This window comes from Pelodiscus sinensis, chromosome 12 (genome assembly GCF_052426305.1).
Source record: "Pelodiscus sinensis isolate ZL-2025 chromosome 12, ASM5242630v1, whole genome shotgun sequence".
Lineage (NCBI taxonomy): Eukaryota > Metazoa > Chordata > Testudines > Trionychidae > Pelodiscus > Pelodiscus sinensis.
Genome location: NC_143063.1, coordinates 15,119,228 through 15,137,929, shown reverse-complemented (window position 1 = coordinate 15,137,929; position 18,702 = coordinate 15,119,228). Strand labels below are relative to the sequence as shown.

Sequence of the window (18,702 nt, the reverse complement as noted above, 5' to 3'; positions counted from 1 at the left end):
AACTCGTAGTGTAATGCCCTGTGACTTTGTCTACCAGAAATGAATAAATAAGGAAAATATATGGACAATGGGGCAAACAGGGTGCTCCAGTGACCCAAGGAGAGAGAGCGGTCATGTCTACACAGTAGCATTTTGGAATAATTCCAAAACAACATATTGCACATCTACACAGCAAGCCTGTTATTTTGAATTTATTTCAAAATAACAGGCTTCTTACTCTGGCTTTTGTAAGCCTCATTGTATGAGGAGTAAGGGAAGTCAGAGGAAAAGTGCTTTATTTCAAAATAAGTGTTGTGTGGACATGTCCAACGTCAAAATAAGCTACTTCGATTTAATCTACGCAATTAATGCAGCTCAAGTTGCATAGCTTATTTTGAGTTGAGCGCTGCTGTGTAGACGTACTGGGAGGCCTGGTGGGAGCAAACTGCCACGTGGCATGTAGAAGCAGAGGTCTGAGAGTCGGCACTGGTGGTCACCGAAAGAAAAAGCCTGTCTGTGGAAAGGGTAAAGCTGAACACAATTCACAAATACCGAGCTTGAAGGTGTCAGTGCCGATGAAGTGTTTGTAGTGAGCAGTGGCCGAACAGAGGCTATGTCTACACTTGCAGCTTCTTGAGTGAGTAATATGCAAATGAGGCTAAGCATGGAATATTGCCATTCCTCATTTGCATACCTAAAGAGCCACCTTTTTTTCAGAAGAGGCTCTTGCACAAGAACGAGCGTCTGCACTGCCCCTTCTTGCACAAGAAAAACCCTCTTGCGCAATGCCATTGTGTTACACCTTGGTTCGGTGATGTGATGGGAGCCTCAAGGGTTAAAGCCTACTACCCAGTGAAAACTACTGGATGATGGTGAAACAAATGATTTTTATTCAGTGGTCAAAACCAGCAATTAACAAGTAGGTGTTTAAACTAGCAATTGCTCAATGCTTTTACAGTGTAGAAAAGCTTGGGCACAATTATACCCAACTGATTACAATTCTTTGATTACAATTCACTTATATCAAATCACTATCCCTAATTCGCCTAAGGCAACGTAGCATACAAATGAAAAATACAAAACACAAAGCCAAAGTAATGATAATAAAAGAACCGTCCAAAGCCAGCCCCTCTATGGTTATTTTAGGACAGCTGGTGGAGTTAGTAATAAATCTACTTTTACAACTTAACTCTGGGGCTTCTATTTCTAACACTTATACTTAGCCTAAATACAACACTACTATACAACACAAAATTATACAATTATACAATGTGGTTAACAACTTAGATACATTTTACAGAATTACACAGTGAAATTAACACAATTTAACTATTAAACCAACAACTAATACATTTAAGCAATACTTACAAATCCAGAAACGATAACAGAAAGACACACTAGAACTCGGAGCATGCTCAGGACTCGTGCACCCCTATATTTGACTCGAAGGGTGGGGAGGCAGCCTCAGGGTGATCAATCCTTTAGCCAGGCAAAAAAAAAAAAAAGACACGTGCCCTCAATACACGGAACCTCTGTCGAACAAAGGGATTGAGGGTCTTTTATACAAAAATTCGGTGTCTAATGCCATGCTAGGGTCTGCATTTGGCAGGGCCTGATAGGCTAGTGAGGAGGTAGTATGACAATACTGCCCTACAGGAATTTTCGTGATGTATGCGTGATCCCCTTGTGGACAGGACCAGATGGGGCATAGTTCGTGTAAGACAATTATGTTTTATTACCCTATGTTTTTTTCCCTTGCCCCTAAGACTGGTCAAGCTACAGTCAAATGAGGCTTATCTGTAAGCACTATCTAGTCATGCTCACCTCCCTGTTTTTTTGGCGCCTGTGAGTCCCAGAATGCCTATAAGATCAAATTCCATTCACAAAACTGCATTGTGCTGCCCATGCTCCTCTGAGTATCTGGGTTTTGTGTGAGGGGCCTTGTGTGGCAAGATGGGCTATACGCGAAGGCCATGGACAGAAAAAGCCTGCTTTACAACACGTTGCCGTTCTTCCTGAAAAGTAATAGGTATAACGGCATTGCGCAAGAGGGTTTTTCTTGTGCAAGAAGGGGCAGTGTAGATGCTCCTTCTGGCACAAGAGCCTCTTCTTTAAAAAAAAAAAAAAGGTGGCTCATTAGGCATGCAAATGAGGCTCAGCAATATTCCATGCTTAGCCTCATTTGCATATTACTCAAAAGAAGCCATGCCTGTAGACATAGCCTCTGTTACATTTCCAGTGGCTGGGGCTTAGAGTGAACATGAGTACATGTTTTGAAGAAACGGGCCAACCCGGGTTGTGGGACTTCTGTGACCCACCTTCAATGATTTGATTTCCAACATCTTTCTTCAATAGACATTTACAATATTTCCCTCCTTTTATTCCAAAGAGTTTCTGGCTGTATGGTCACCACAGAATACCACTCTCCCCTCTCCCCCGCCCCCCCCCGCCCCCCACACACCCAATGCCAGCACCTGGCTGCTAGTAGTAGAGCTAGCCTGTCCGCAAATTACTACATTTCAAGAAAGCCAGTGGCAAGAGCAGCAGTGTCGCCAAGGTGTCACACTGGTTTTTGATTCTCTGCCTTTTGCATCTATTAAATGGATCTTAGCAAGCAGGGAGGGGAATCTGGGGCTGGTACCTTTCACCAGAGGTGGAAATGAGAGGGGATCCCTTTGTACGCTCATGCACACTCAAAATGGGAAAGTCACCTGCTTGTAATAGCCCGAGCTGGTATTCTGCCAGTTTGAAAAAGCAGCTTATTAGGGATAGTGTCTATGTGCAGAGCTAACACCAGCAAGCCAGCTGCTCCCTGCTGCAGATACCACCTCATACACTGTAGCTGACAATGGGCAGCAGGGGGCAGCTAAGATTTACAGCCCAAGTTCTCTCAACAGGCCTCTAGTGTTAAGAGTAGCTCTAGAAACCAAACAATCAGCCAGAGCTTGGCCCAGTCAATTTTCTGTTTCATCACCCATGTCAAACCAACATCTAAATAGAGCCCAACCTTCGGTGCCTAAGCATTAGTCCTACCTATGTAACTGGGGTGGCACAATGGTGTATTAGTGAGTGGAAACATGCCGAATTCTGTTCTTTATGAAAAAGGAGAGGAGCCCCTGGCATTTGGTTTAGCATTACAGTAGCCAGAGTGAGGTAACAGCCGTAAACCAAGCTCACCGCTGACCTACCACTAGCAGTGAACACTAACCAACCACACATGTCATCATCCAGCTACGTAGTGTCTGGTACTAGGCTGTGGGAAGACAGATAATATTGATACTTGGTTGGGCAGGATGCTTTTATTGCACTTCTCAAAGCTAGCAGAAGAGGCCTGGGAATGGGTAGCATACTGCTATGCCTTAGCACAAAGAAAGGTTTATGGGAAGGCCTGTCCTCTTGTTTGGCATTATATGGACAGTTCTTGCTGAATTATTTTTAGCTGCTTGCAGGGCCAGATTATGTTTGACATGTCATGTAAGCCCAGTCCTGGAACAAAGCTTTCCACCCGTGCCTGCAGCAATGTACCTCACTGATGTTTGCTCTCCAGTTGAAACCCTACATTGAAACAGCCTTGGGTAGTAAGAACTAAGCTGGGTCTGTTCTTAAGTGACTGTAAGTAGATACACCTTAGCTGCAGGCATAGTAGTTTCTGCATCTGTTTTGTCTTAACCCATGAGTGAGACTAAGGATTAGAATGAGCCTCAGCTGCGAGTGTTGTATGGATTGGGAAAGGTAACAATAGCAGGCACAACTAAGAATCATGTTATTTTATGTAGTAATTGCTAGGGTACGGCATGTAGCTCTTGTTGCCAGTATGTAATGTAGCAACAGGCTAGGTTTACAAGGGCATGATCTTGTGCCAGAGCTATGCAAATGAGGCTAACTGGAATATTGCCAAGACTCATTTGCATATCTAATGAGCTGCCATTTTTGCAGAAAAGGCTCTTGCGCAAGAAGGAGCTGTCTCTACCACCCCTTCTAGCACAAGAAAAACCCTCTTGCACAATGCCGTTATTCCTGAAAATAATCAGCATAACAGCATTGCACAAGAGGGTTTTTCTTGTGCAAGAAGGGGTGGTAGAGACAGCTCCTTCTTGTGCAAGAGCCTCTTCTGCAAAAGTGGCAGCTCATTAGATATGCAAATGAGTCTTGGCAATATTCCATGCTTAGCCTCATTTGCGTAGCTCTGGCACAAGATCACGCCAGTGTAGACATCACCTTAGAGTTTACTAAGAAAGGGCACAGTCCCACTTAAACACTGAATAAAACATGGCTTCAGTTGTAACTCAATTAACTCATTTTCTCTGCATACAGAGGAGCCCCAAATACCCTTGGAGTCTAGTTCAGCTGCTCTCCCCCAGAGTGAGCTTGTCAAACAGGTACTCCCCGATGCCATTTTCGGGCACTCCCAGGCACCTGAGGTTGGTGAGGTGGTCTCCCAGCTGCTTGATGGCCTTCACCTGCTCCTCCAGGTAGTCTGACTCCAGGAAGTCATACAGCTGCAATAGACAGAGGAGAGTTAACAGGGAAGTCACACTGCTGCAAGAGAAAGACCAGAGAGTTAGGAGAACTATGCTGGGTTGCAGATTTTTGTATCTCAGCGATTAGCCACACTTCACAGCTGCAGAGTTTACATGGTATATGCCCAAAGTGGAACCTCCACTTTCAGGTATTGAGGAATGTTGCTTCTTGTACAGTGTTCACCCAACAGCACCCACCTCAAGCCTAAATGAAGTTTCCTATAAGAAAAGCTAGGAGGTGGTAGCAAGGAACATCAGAATTCTATTAACCACTTGCAAGGCAAAACAAAATTCCAAACCAGTCCAAAAAGTAGGCCATAGTCACCTTAATCCTAGGCACAAAGCATCAGATTAGAGGGGATGGGGAGAGCACAGGTGGGGGGCTGGGAATAAGTCACATGAAGGGGCATTATATAGGGACCCCAAAATTCTAAGAGTGTTCTAAAGGAACTAAGAGTTGCTAGTTTTCCCTTCTCCATTAGCCAGTCACTCACATGGGGGTCATTCTTCTCTGTAGCCAGCTTATGCAGGTCCAGCAGGGCCTGGTTCACTGTCTTCTCCAGCTGCAGGGCACACTGCAGCGCCTCCAGGCTGTTCCCCCACTCATCCCGCTCTGGCTTCTGCAGAAGAGACCAGCAATAGACTGGAGACAGTTTCTCTATTAGAAATGGATTCCTTAATTTAGAAGAATTGCCCCTTTGCTTAGCTCCTTGCTACACAGCCTCTTCCATTGAAAGGATGAGATCAAAATTGCCAAACACTTTGAATAAAAGCATTTCAGGGGAGGGGTCTTCCTTGACCCTGGCACACTTCAGTTATCTTCACACACCCATCTTGTGCAATGCTGTTATGCTGATTATTTTCAGGAATAACGGCATTGTGCAAGAGGGTGTTTCTTGTGCTAGAAGGGGCGGTAGAGACAGCTCCTTCTTGCGCAAGAGCCTTTTCTGCAAAAATGGCAGCTCATTAGATATGCAAATGAGTCTTGGCAATATTCCAGTTAGCCTCATTTGCATAGCTCTGGCACAAGATCATGCCCAATTTTCTAAGGGCAACAGGAAATGCTGAAGGATTTGTTGGAGAATATACACTTTAAAATATGTTTTCCAAAAAAGCACCAACTTAAGGGACACTCATTTCATTTATGAATGCATTTTTATGTACATGTATTATGCATATGATAAATAAATTGTTGACTAGGGCACATGGTGCTGTTGGATTCATTCTGCACTGTAACTTCCTCAGTTCCTCATTATTTGATTTTTTTTTCAGGAACTACCAGTTGACCCAATAAATCCAGTCCTAGTTTACAGGAACAAACTCTACACCCTGTCCAATGCACACCCATAGGTCGTGTATTATGTTTCCTGCTCTTTCCTTCATCTTATTTCCAAGAAAAGAGGCTTTGGATAGAGAGGAAACACTATAGTGCCAAAAAGGAGGATAAAGCAAGGGCAGACATTCTAAAAAGCGCATACTTAGTTGCATCAAAGGGTGAAGATAGTAGAGCAGATGCTGAAAAGCAGAAATTGAGTGTTTCGCATTATCTGTAGATGAAAGTCACTAGTACCACTGTCAACTCCAATATTCCTTCCCGCAGCATCCATGAGAGAATATCTACACTCAGCAATCTGGGAATGCTCCTTTTATGTAGTCAGAGAAGTGAACCTGGACAGGGCAATGACCTATTTGCTTATTATGTAGAACGGGCAATGGGGCCATTGTAGAGGCAGAGAACTGGCTGGCGCTTTCTGCCGACATAGTGAAAGAAACACGAATCAGAACCCACGAGTGCTTAGCTACCCCGTAGCATTGCAAGTATCCACACATGCTCCTTTTCCTGGAAAGCAGCAGCTAGCTACTACCCTCTTCTGCCCAGCACAGTGGAAAGGAAATAAGATTCCTGTATTCCAAGAAACTACCCTGCTATATGAAAGTTAATGCAGAATAAAGAAGCAGTGCACTTGGGTAGAAACTATGCCCACAAACTAGCAGTGCAGCCTAAGTAATTTTGGTATATAGTCAAAGAAGTAGAAATAGCCCCAGGATTGCAGTTGTTGCTCTGGAGTGCTGCAGTCATTACATTTACTATGATGTTTTCTTGTGTCAGGCTGTAGGTTTATTACATGCACAGCACACATGCGGATAAAGCATTTGTTAGATGAAGTTGGATATGTGACCATGCAGACAAAAGATATTCCGGGTCAGAAAAGATTTCAGAACTTAGTGTCCTTGTGACTGGGAGCAAAAGCTGAAGACTTCAAAGGATAAATTTAAAAAAAATTCTAGTCCTTCGTTGTTTCAATTTTGAATATTATATAATGCAAATACTAATTCCCAACCAAAAATCAAAATGTTTTATTCCAAAAGGATCACATTGTCAGAACTACACATTTTTACCAAAAAAGAAATTCTCTGCTTAAGCAACCTAATTTCATTAACCACTTTTATTTAAATGGAACTCGATAAGCTGAGGGACTATGGTTCCATCACCATATGGTGCCCAGCTCCTTATAATGTGCTATTTAGGAGAAAGGGGGGAAGTGCAGGGGGAAGAGAGAGAATGTTGGGAACAGAGTAAGACACTAACATTGATCAATGATGAACTAGCATTAGGTAGACTTGAAAGATGCAATTACAGTGAGAAAAGAGTTAAGTTATTTGTTGCTAGCGATTTCAACACCAGTAGGGGAGTACCAGATAAGTAAAAGGCAGCTACTTTATAGACTTGAATCCATTTATAACTGGATGTGAAGTCTCAATCAGCAGCCACATATGCCAGACAGTAAGAAGTTGGCTGTAATCTTAGTCAGAGCTGTAAGTCTGTTTGAGCCCAGCCTAGAAGATAGAATGACTCCTATACTTGCTGAGTTATTTACCCGTGACTTGCTTCTAGTCCCCCACATCTGTAGAGGATACTACATACTGTTTGGAACAGTATCAGTGACAAGACACTATTCTGTGTTCTTTGTCACTATCAGACTTCCACTAAACAATAGATCATTGCTTAGGGCATCACCTGCTTTGGGAGAATAAGCTATTTTGCCAAGTACTTTGAGCAGTGGTTTATTGCTACTTCAACCCAATTTTGCATTTGATCAGCAGGCTCCTAAGGAAAGGAAAAAGCACAAGACAATTTCTGGCATAGGGATGGTCTTGACTTAGGAATTTAATGAAGAGGATTCCTAAGTCAACATCATTGACTCCCTCCCATCAGGACTAGGACACTCATTAATAGCATGAAGGCTACCTTAGCTATCTATTCCCAAGTATGGTAAGCTAGCACTCTCCAGGCTTTCGGGAAATCACATCTATTGACATTTCTTCTGCCCTTAGTAAAGAGAGCTTCTCCCATTGTGCGTAGGTGGTTGTGTTGTGCAGCTTCTACTTCCTTTCCCGTGCTCGTACTGAGCATTCCCTCCCTCAGCTAAGTTTTAGGGTGTACGATGGGAAGGCTCTATTGGAGAGCGTTCCAGGTTGTAGTGGGGCTGGAGGAGCACAATATGGTGTGCCTCGGCAACATCCCAGCTGCCAGGGAGGAGAAGGAATACTGTCCAGAAAGTTTGGCTGACAGCCACTGCCACTTGTCCTCATTTGTCATCTCCGGCTCACATGAGAGCCAAGATGTAATACTCCAATAAGGTATAAGACAGGTATAGCTCAAAAGTTTTATTGTTTGTAGAACTAGTCCACTGCTTCTTTACTGTGACAAGAAATAAAAACCAGAAAGATAACAGCGAAGTCCTTTACAATTGCATTCATCTCAGGCATAGATTTTAGTTGCTCTTTCCCAGAGTGTGTGTGTCAAACAGGTCCTTTCCCTGCTTCAGGTTGGTGGGATGGTCTCCCAGCTACTTGATGACTTTTACTTGCTCCTTCAACTATTCAGACTTCAGGAAGGCACACAGTTGTAGAAGAGGAGAGAAAAACAGCACTGGGAAAAGGGGATTTTTAAGACAATAGGTTTAACCCAAAAGTTATGAATTTGTGATAGGTTTACAACTGGATTAGCAGTGGGCTTGACTAATCATAGGAGGCAATATGGGATTCCCTCCCAAAAACATGGAAATGAAGCGTTATATTATGATCAAGTACATGTTAATCTGATCATTTCCCATCTCAGTGACCTTAAGGGATACAAGTAGACAAGCTAAACTGTAAACACTTGATTGTTTATGGACAATTCCACTCCATCTTGATTCCCTGTTCCACTGTCATATGCCAACGGCAGCAATTGCTCCTAACTGTTCATGTTTGTCCTTCCTCCTTTCCTCAGATTTAGACTCCAGCCAAAGCGAAAGACATAATTTTGATCCAACCTAGTTGGGGTATTTCATTTGCCAAAGATTGTGACATTTTTTTTGATTGAGAAACTTCATTTTGGGCTTAATTTTGCAGAATTGCCAGCAGACAAAAGCAATCCATTATTCACCAAGTTTAGTCCCGTTTGCAGATTTCTAGCTCCCAATTAATATGTAGTTTTGAATTCTTGCAGAGTCAGGACATGACTTTAATGCATGGAACTAATGCTACTGGGCAAAAGAGGACACATGATCAAAACTGCAAATACTAGACTAGTCTTCAGAGAGAGATAAGAAGAAAGGGAAAGAGTCCACTCCTAATAAAGCCACACAAGAGCAGCGAAGACAATCTGGCTTAGAATTAGACTTGTCTTACAGAATTCATCCTACTCCTTCTCTCGCATTGGGGTCGTTCTCTGTAGCCACATTTTGCAGGTCCAGCAGGGCCTGGTTCAGAGCATTCTGTAGCTGCACTGCACACTACGGGGCCTCCAGGAAGTTCCCCCAATCAGCCCGCTCTGGCTTCTGTGTGAACTCAAACCAAGGACACGAGAGAGATTCCCAGTTCCATGACTCCTCCTCCCCCCTTGTCTTTTGTTACTATAAGTTACCACAGAAATTCCTCACTCGGTTAAAATCTGCAGAAATAAAGACCTGGCATGTGCTTTACATTAGCGCTTTAGTCTGCAAATTTATGTAGAAAAAGATGGAATAGCAGCACTGTTTGGAGCAGATCTTAGCTCAGGCAGTCCATGCTAGCCTCCTGCAAAGCCATGCCAGTTCCCAGTCTCCCATCACTTACTGGCTTTGGTCCTCAAACTGAGCCTCAAGTATACCAGACTACTCCATAATTTTGGGAGAATGCCTCAGTACTATAGCTTTGTGACCTGAAAGGGTAACTCATAGGCCTCATGCTTTTATAGACAAATTTCCAGGTTCATACACCCTAATTAGGACTATCATTACAAGACCTCTCCAGAGGAAGCTAAAACAGCTCAACTGCCCGCTAATTCAATCATATACTCAACGAGGAGAGTTAGTCAGCTACAGAGATTAAGAAGGGGGAACTAGACTGTTATAACAGCCATACTGGACCAGACCAATGAGCCATCTAGCCCAGCATCCTGTCATTTAATAGTGTCCAATGGCAGATGCATCAGAAGGAACAAACAGAGCAGAGCAATTATCAAATGATCCATCTCCTGTCAGCTTCTGATATTCAGAGGCTAGGAATACCCAGAACTTGGGAGTTACATTCCTGTCTTAGCTAATAGACATTGATTGTCTTGTCCTCCAGGAACTTAGTTCTTTTTTCAATCCAGCTATAGTTTGTTGGGGATGTTGGGAAGGCCCAACGAATTCTGCTAACTGACTGCACACAGCGTGAAGAAAAAAAAATGTCCTTCTGTTTGTGTTAAACCTGCTGCCTATTAATTTCAGTAGGTGTCCACTAGCGCTTATGTTATGTCAAGTGGTAAGTAATACATCTTGTCCACTTTCCCCACATCATTTGTGATTTTATTGACCTCTGTCATATCCCCATTAGTCCTCTTTTCTTACATGGACAGTCCTGGTCTTTTTAATCTCTCCCCAGACAGATGTTGTTCCATACACTTAATCATATGTGTTATAAGATATGAAGAAATGTCTTTTCCTATTTAAAACACATTTTTTCGGAGTCAGGGCAACCAGACCCGCAGTGTTCAAGGCCCGGGCATGCCATAGATTTACACAGTGATATTACAATATTTTCTGTCTTGTTATCTATCCCTCTCAAGGATTCCTAGCAGTGTTTGTTTTTTTTCCCCCGACTGCTGCTGCACACTGAATGGGTGTTTTCAGAGAACTATCCACAGTGACTCCAAAATGCCTTTAAGGGAGAACAGCTAATTTTGACCTTTCTATTGTATTTGTACTTGGGATTGTTTCCTAATGTGCATTGAATTTCATGCGCTATTTTGCTGCCCAGACACCCAATTTTGTGAGATCCCTTTGTAAACCCAAAGCAGACTGTGAGGGGTTAACACAATTGCAAGTGATGCTATACTGAACAAACAAGCTAATCGACAGAGAGAGAGGCAGAGGGGAGGAAAAGGCAGCAGTTGCTGAGGGCTCCAGGGCTCCCAACTGCTGCCACTGCTACAGCGACAGCTTCAGATCATCACTGGAGTGCTGCGCTGCACGCTCCAGACAGCTGCAAGGGGTAGGCAGGGGGAGAGCCAGTGCTGGGGACTGCCTGCTGGCCAGTGTGGCATGTTCCAAGTGGTGCTCAGGGATGGCTGCCCTACCCTTTGTGGGAGCCAGTCTCCCCCCCCAACACACACACAGTGTCCAGGAGCTGTTGGTGCCCCTTCCTGCAAACTGATTTCCCCATGTGTGCTGAAATGTGAACTTCCTCCACTCTGGTTCCAATCCCTTTTAGCTACATCCCATAGATATTCACCTGATTGTCCAGAAGGACGCTATGTCTCCCTCGCTTGCTCCGGTGGGTCAGGAATGTCTCTGCTTGCTTGCTCTCCTCATGGGATTGCTACTTTAGGAACTGAGCCGACAATCACAGTCAGTCAAAGTAGTAGGACTGAGGAGAAAGACAGTACTCAGTAAACAAACAATACCATTCAGAATTTACATGTATAGGTTATAGACCCTATAAAGTATGAAAGTGGGTGGAAAAATCCCAGCTGCCTATACATTGTGTTCCAAGGATGTATGAGGACATAAACTTTGAGTTTGCTATTGGAGCCCCAGAACTTTGGATTCCTGGTGTTTAATCTTAGACTTCCATCATGCAAGGAATTCTTCCATATGCAGTTAATAGAAAGACCTATTAAGAGACCCAGATTTACAAGGTATTATAATACTGCATTAATTGATAGTATGGCTTTCATACAAGCTGTTAGTAAAGGAGTTTAAGTCAGTATAGCTCTCAGCCTAACATGTCTTTAGGCAGCTATTGAAAAAGAGCCAAGTTTGTTGTGTGTCCTAGAAGATTTAACCTAGGAACCTCAGTGCCTCTACTAAAGAGAACATACTTGTATTCACTTACATACTTAAGAGCTACTAATCAGGGAGTACTAGCGCTAGTAAAACTTACTCCCTCACTCAAACAGGTTTACAAATTTCTCTCAAGTCATTAGTATGTAATAGATTGTACTGTTTTTGAATTTTGCCCTAAATGGGAATTTTGCCCTAAATGGGAAGACAGATGCAGAATGGAGAATGTGAACTTCACCCATCTTAACATTGTCTGCAATTTTCTTAGGTATTGCAGGGCCTAGATGTAAGCTCAGGAAGTAGGGTTACTATTGCTTGTTAAATCAAAAGCTCCGGAGTTCCTGCTGTGGCAATGTACTCTGTCCGCAGTCCAAAACCATGGCATTATCAGTCCGACTATAAAGACAGAACAGGGGGTATCTATCTGAGTGAAAGGAAGAGAGACTTGCAGGGACCAGGGGAATGCAAGAGAGGGAATTGCAGGATCAGGTCTACCCATGAGAAAAAGGGGCAAATAGGGCAACTGCCCTGAGGCCCAGCAATTCAAAAGGGCCCAGAACTCCCAGCTGTTGCTACTTCCAGCACTAGAGTGTGCTCTAGGTGGTGCTAAGGGCTGGCTACCCTGGCCCCACCCCTTCCACATGAGGTTCCCCCACTTCCTGGAAGAGCAGAGCAAATCTGGTGTCCCCTCTGCACTGGATACAGACACAAGAAGCGTGGCTCAGAGAAACATCATGAAGACAGGATGGGACCAATATGTAGAGAGATGTGGTTTGGGGCATTTGACTCCTATCAGCATAGCTTGTAGGCTAGGCTCTGTGTTGGCATTAGCAGCCCAATACCTGGACTCACTGCCCTAATGTGCATCTCAAAGTAGAATGGACCCAGCTTCAAGCAATTTAATCTCCCGTTTGGCTGTTGTAATGGTAGGACCTTTTCAAAAAAACACTCTGTAGTAATAATCCAAAATGCAGCCGCTATACTGCTTTAGCACCGTACTCTGACTGGAGGGCAGGGATATTTCTTTGGAAGACCCCACCCTTGCTAGTTATTCATGATGCTTCTTTTCTGAAATCTTGACCTGCAGAATTCCTCAAACTGTTACTTCCTCTTTCATGTACTGACTGGTATTCTGAGCTACAGTTCCAGCTCAGCTACACCATTCATTTGATTTAAATTACTGCATCTTGAGAGGGGCATAACTAAGTTCAGATTGGTGAGTCTGAAACCCCCAGCATCTTTTTAAAAGAAAAAAACTTCTCAGCAAACAGACATTTATCTGCTGGGTAGTCAACTAAAAGCCAAAGATACCATTTTGGAATTCAGAGCTTCCCCTTGTGCTGCCTAAATAATCAAAATATATCCTGCTTTCCTTTAGTTTTTGTGCAAAAGTGGCTGGATCCAATGAGTGATGTAGGCATGTACATTTTGGAAACACACAAATGGTACATCAGAACTGGCCCTATATTTGGTGTACTGTCTAAAATGTCTTTACCATTACTACAGCAACACAACATTAGAGTTAACAGCCTACAGGCCACAGTGAGGGTAATCATGTGGATTTTCTGCATAGTAGCAAGGCAATTTTTGGCCATTTATCACAAAGGCAGCATGAAGCATGTTACTGCTCTATACCTTTTTGATGCAAAGCATTAAATGGCAATTGCTTGATTGGAAGGCAGTTTCACAGTTTGCCCATGCTATGCAGTATTATCATCTTTGAACAGGTTAGTAATAAAGAAATCCCCTTGAGCTGGGGGTGGATCAAACCCTCCCAGCAGCTGATAGAAGTGGGGAGCATGTCTTGTCTTTAATGCAGCTTGAAAAGAGATCTTGAACACAAGAAAGGGCCCCTTGTCAGATTGGGGCAAGTGGAACCTAGCATGGGAGCTAAGCAGCAGAATGTTCTCTAAAAACACAAAAGACCATGAGAGCATCCTGTTTACTGCAGAGCCTGTGGGTTTTGGCCATGAAAGCTCATGATACTATATATACTTTTGTTAGTCTCTAAGCTGCCACAGAAGACTACTTTTTTTTTAAGTTAATTAACATAGCAACCCCTCCCTCTTTTTAAACACAAATAGTATTGCTACTACAGGTTTTTGCCAGCACCTAGAGCTAATGCCACACACAAAAATTGGACAGCACAACAGGTATTTTTGAAGAAAGTTCTGTGCTGCAAGAGGTAAGACAAGCCAGCTCAAAAATAAGCTTCAGTCACCGTTTCTAAATTTGTGTCTTATGGGTGAGGTGGGAATTCCTCTAACAAAACTGGGTCTACTGTGGGAATGACTAACAGCACAGGAAATAGAAGCCCAACTTAAATGTATATCCCAAATTAAAAAACACAGTAAGAACCAAAAAAGTGCCTCTGTGGCTTAACAACCAGTAAAAAAAAGCAGTGACAAATAAAAAGACATTTTAAAAAGTGGAAGTCAAATCCTAGGGAGGAAAATAGAAAGGAGCATAAACTTTGTCAAATTAAGTGGGAAAATACAATAAGAAAAGCCAAAAGTTTGAAGAACAGCTAGCCAAAAAAAAAAAAAAAAAAATAGCAGAATGCTTTTTAAGTATATCAGAAACAAGAAGCCTGTTAACCAATGGAGCCCTTGGATGATCGAGATGGTAAAGGAACACTCAAAGATGATAAAGTCAGTGCAGAGAAGCTAAATGAATTCTTTGCTTCACTCTTCATGACTGAGGATATTGGGGAGATTCTCAAACCTGAGACATTCTTTTTAGGTGACAAATCTGAGGAATTGTCCCAGATTGAGGTGTCATTAGAGGAGGTTTTGGAACACATTGATAAACTTGAGTAACAAGTCACCCGGACTAGAAAGAACTCAAATGGGAAAGTGTGGAACTAAATCAGCTTCTGTACCTAATGACTGGAAAATATCTAACATGACGCCAATATTTAAAAAGGATTTTAGAGGTGACCCTGGCAACTACAGACCATTAAGTCTAATGTCAGTACTGGGCAAGTTAGCTGAAACTATAGTAAAGAAAAAATTGAGATATATAGATGAATATAATTTGTTGGGGGAAGTTAACAGGGTTTCTGTAAAGGGAAATCATGCCTTACTAATCTAGGGTGCATCTAGACTGGCAAGATTTTATGCAAAAGCTTGCCAGCTGTCTACAGTGGCCGCTTGAATTTGTGCAAGAGCACTGACTTTGTAATGTACAAAATCGGTGCTTCTTGTGCAAATACTTTCATGCTCCCACTCAGGAGAAAGCCCTCTTGCGCAAGAATACTTGCGCAAGAGGGCCAGTGTAGACAGGGAAGAACTGTTTTGTGCAAAAAAGCCACAATGGCTAAAATGGCGATTGGGGCTTTCTTGCGCAAAATCGCGTCTAGACTGGCCACAGATGCTTTTTGCTTTTGCACAAAAGCACTTTTTGCGCAAAAGCACCCGTGCCAATCTAGATGCACTTTTGCAGAAATACTTTTAATGGAAAAACTTTTCCGTTAAAAGTATTTCCGCAAAATCATGCCAGTCTAGACGCAGCCCTAGAGTTCTTTGAGAGAGTCAAACATGTGGACAAGGGGGATCCAGTGAATATAGTATACTTAGATTTCCAGAAAGCCTCTGCCATGGTCCCTCGCCACAGGATCTTAAGTAAAGTAAGTTGTCATGGGATAAGAGGGAAGGTCCTTTCCTGGATTGATAACTGGCTAAAAGTCAAACAAAAGGTAGGAATAAATAGTAAGTTTTCAGAGTGGAGAGAGGTAGCTAGTGGGGTCCCCCCAAGTGTCAGTCCTAGGAGCAATCCTATTCAACTTGTTTATAAGTTATTAGAGAAAGGGGTAAACAGTGAAGTGGCAAAATTAGCAAATGATACCAAACTGCTCAGTTAAGACCAAAGCAGACTGAAGAACTTGAAAAAGATCTAATCAAACTAAGTGAATGGGCAATAAAATGGCAAATGAAATTTAATGTTGATAAATGTAAAGTAATATACATTGGAAAAGATAATCCCAACTATACATACAATATGATGGGGACTAACTTGGCTACAGCTACTCAAGAGAGAACTTGAAGTCATTGTGACTAGTTCTCAGAAAACATCCACTCAGTGTGCAGCACCAATCAAAAAGCAAATAGAATGTTAGGAATCATTAAAAAGGAGGGGGGAGGAGAAATACAGAATAAGGCAGAAAATAACTTATTGCCTCTATATAAAACCATGGTATGCCCACATCTTGAATACTGTGTACAGATGTGGCTGCCTTATCTCAAAAAAGATATTGGCATTGGATAAGATTCAGAAAAGGGCAACAAAAATTAGGGGTTTTGAAAGGGTCCCATATGAAGAGAGATTAAAAAGACTTGGACTTTATCTTAGAAAAGAGACTATGAGGGGGAGGATATGATAGAAGTCTATAAAATTATAACTGGTGTAGGAAAAGTTATTTACTTGTTGCCACAATATAAGAACTAGGGGTCACCTAATGAAATTAATAGGCAGCTAGTTTAACAAACAAAAGGAAGTTTTTCTTCACTCAGGGCACAGTCAACCTGTAGAACTCCTTGCCAGAGGATGTGGTGAAGGCTAGGACTTTTAACAGGGTTTTTAAAAAAAAAAAAAAAAAAAAAAAAAAAAAAAAAAGGAGCTAGATAGATGCATGGAGGTTAGGTCCATCAGTGGCTACTATCCAGGATAGGTAAGAATGGTGCCCCTAGCCTCTGTTTGTCTGGAAATGAGTGACAGGGGAGGGATCATGTGAGGATTACCTGTCATGTTCCCTCCCTCTAGGGCAGGAGGTATTGGCCACTGTTGGCAGATAAGAACAGCTAGCCAAGTATCCTATGAAAGGGTAACTAAGCCCCAAATAAAAGTGAGTGTAAACAGAGTTTTGGTTCTTTAGCTTGAATCATTATCAACACCCATCTTCTGAAAGCCAGTATGGTCTCACACTTGGCAGCAGAGTAATTTTATGTTTGCTGCTATTTAGTTATATAAGCTTAGGAACGTGCTTTATTCAGAACAATTTCACATTCGTTGTGTGATTAGATAGCTATTAGATCACTGAGAGCACCACGAGAGAGTAAACTAACATTAGGACCAGAGTGGAGCATTATAATCAGTTGTAGTCAAACATCCTGTCTGCTGCTGACTAGAAAAACCTCACTTCATAAGATTACCCAGAAACAGAGACAAATATATACTATCCATTGGTTAGGAAGAATTTTGCATGAAATTTGACAGATGTTTGTGTTGTAGGAGCTACAGCAGCATATTACCTGCTAACTTAAAGCAGCTGTGTGTTTGAGCCAGAAGTCTGGTTTTAGGTGATGTGCATATGCCCTAAAGATACAGATCCTCATACCAATGCTTCCTCTCAATCTACGCCAAGACCCAACAAAAGATTTTCTTCCAACAGGCCACTAACCCTAGTATTTATTGTAGGGCTGGTACTGGAGATTGTTTCACAAGCTATTCACCTGCACAACTGCTGCACTTTGTCAGCACAATTTCTCTTTACCTTCCAGTCTTCCCCTGACCATACAGGCATCTGATTTTTTTTAATCTATTTCCAACTGAGGACCTCTTATCTACAGTTACTTATCTGTTTCTAGGAGCACCAAACTCCCCATGACAGCATGGCTATAGTAGCACTGGAAGAAACACCATGAATGACCAAGTTTTACTCAGACAATAGAACTCAAGCAACAGATCTCAGCTCTTCTACAAACTCAGGCACCCAACTGGCCTCCCTCAGGGCATGCTGGTCTCCCAGCATTTTCCAGGTTAGTGAGATGGTCTCTTTTAAAAAAAAAAAAAGGCTACTGGGAGGCCTAGTTCAGCCCTTCTGCATGTCAGTTAGGCAAGATCATTTTTGCCACCTCGTTACTACAGGAAATAAAATGCAGAGATTGGTCCTGCCTTCAAAGTCTGGCAGCAGTAGGCACTTTGAGGACTATTGAAGCAACACTGAAGAAGGCAAACACCTGCTATCAGGAGAGGCAGGTAATAAAGGGAAGATAAGAATTAGGCAGGAAAAGAAAAGCAGAGGGAAGAAAATGGCAAGCCACATACAACTGGAGCCAAAAGAACATTAACACCTCCACCCTAGAAACAGCATTGGGGGAGGGGAGAGGGCCAGCACACAGGAGAAGGGAAAGAAGGTTGGGCAAGATCTTCCATACTACAAACCTCCTTGGTTCAGTGTCCTCAAATGCTGCTGCCTTACAGGAGCTTGTGTGTCTTCCTTTTGTTGTCCCCCCTTCTCCATAATCTGTCGTATTTCCCCCCTCCCCCCCTTCCCCGGCTGGGAAGCCAGGTTCCGTCACAAGCCTAGAGGCTCATAATCATCCCCATAGGGATGGAGCATTAGGAGTTTGTACACAGCCCAGGGATGCTGTTAGAGTGAAACCACTAATCTTGTTTCCAGCTGCAGAGATATTCAAGGAAATGGTTCCCAAACTTAGATCAGGCCTGCCCTTGTGTATAGTCAGTTATGAACCACACACACTGCCACCCAGCACTGCAGGCAGTGCTGGACCAACCCAGAAACCAAGGAGACAATGAGGAAGCAATACCACTACTTCCCCATGTGGACTTGCACCCCATTGTTACCCTGACTTCTGTGCTGCTGCAGGACCAGCCCTAGATGGACAGCCCCAAAGCCTCCCCATGAGCAAGGAAGGAGAGCTGGATCCCAGGTGGCACCAGCAGGGCTGCAGCTGTCCCCTTTGTCCCTGGGTGTGCCCCTCTCTCCTGCATGAGCCCCTGCCACCAGAGCAGACAGCCAGAATTCTCAGAAAATAGCCATGGACCACCCCTGGGAGGCCTGCCCCATAGTTTGAAAGCCAGGAGCCTAAGAGGAACTCACAGTTAGGAATGCCACATTCCCCCACCCCTAGTACAGACAGTTACTTTCACCATTGTCCATGAAGACC

General features: G+C 43.0%; 1 pseudogene; it reads right to left on the bottom strand.

Annotated features, from left to right (window-relative positions):
• Nucleotides 1-4,322: 4,322 nt before the first annotated feature.
• On the bottom strand, nt 4,323-18,688 carry LOC149523720 (ferritin heavy chain A-like; annotated as a pseudogene).
• Nucleotides 18,689-18,702: the final 14 nt, after the last annotated feature.